This window comes from Octopus bimaculoides, chromosome 9 (assembly GCF_001194135.2).
Source record: "Octopus bimaculoides isolate UCB-OBI-ISO-001 chromosome 9, ASM119413v2, whole genome shotgun sequence".
NCBI lineage: Eukaryota > Metazoa > Mollusca > Cephalopoda > Octopoda > Octopodidae > Octopus > Octopus bimaculoides.
Genome location: NC_068989.1, coordinates 84,693,966 through 84,694,971, shown reverse-complemented (window position 1 = coordinate 84,694,971; position 1,006 = coordinate 84,693,966). Strand labels below are relative to the sequence as shown.

Here is a 1,006-nt window from a genome sequence, read left to right as displayed (position 1 = left end):
TATATATATCATCATCATCAAATATTTTACTCACATATATTTATATAGTTTGGTGGAGATTTAGAAATACTGAACAATTAAAACACACACACGCTCACACATGAAAAAAAAAAAAGCCTAAACAAAATGAAATAACAGATTCTATAATTGTCATTAAGTTTCAGCCAGGAATTTAAATCAAAATAATTAGTTAATTTTGATTTCCAAGACAGCAGCTTTCTATTTGCTAATATTGAATATTTATGATCAATACCAATATATTTTAGCAATCACTTTGAAGATTTTTTATAGCTTTGATAACAAGAAAGAAATATATTTCATTATAAGTAACTTGGATACTGATGGGTTTTTTTTAATGCTGAATAATGGCTCAAAGTAAATAGAAAAGCAGTAATTCTGTCGATAATATGGCATTACCAAAGGTGATAATAAAATGAATAACATAATTATAATATGTTTACCAATGTGGTCTCATAACGTCTCTCGACTTGAAGATGTAAATAATCGAGTAATGGAAAAATAAATTCAATTTTAACCGACTGCGAGACGATATATTACGATGAGTAAGAAAAATGAAACTGATATGAGATATGACATATTACATTATAATATGACACAGCAATACACACACACGCACACACACACACATGCACAAACTCTTTAATAAGCAAAATGTTATTTTCTATTTCATAGAGAATAATTATATAATTATTATCATTCTATATTATTATCATTATTATTAACTATTAATATTTATTCTTATTCTGTATACACACATTAATTATTAATATTTATTATTATTCTGTATGTATATACACAGACACATTACAATAGCTGCTATTTCCAGCAGATTGAGAGGCTCCTCTGCTGGTGTGTTTAATTCAGTTTTTAACCCAGATGATGATGAAACCCTTCAGATGACAAACGAAATCTCTCTCTCTCTCTCTCTCTCTCTCTCTCTCTCTCTCTCTATATATATATATATATATATATATATATATATATA

General features: G+C 26.7%; 1 protein-coding gene across 1 annotated transcript in view; it reads right to left on the bottom strand.

Annotated features, from left to right (window-relative positions):
* Positions 1–1,006, bottom strand: part of LOC106878494 (ras-associated and pleckstrin homology domains-containing protein 1) — a gene marked incomplete at its 3' end in the record, with an annotated part of 336,047 nt that overhangs the window by 140,257 nt on the left and 194,784 nt on the right. The window lies entirely within an intron of this gene.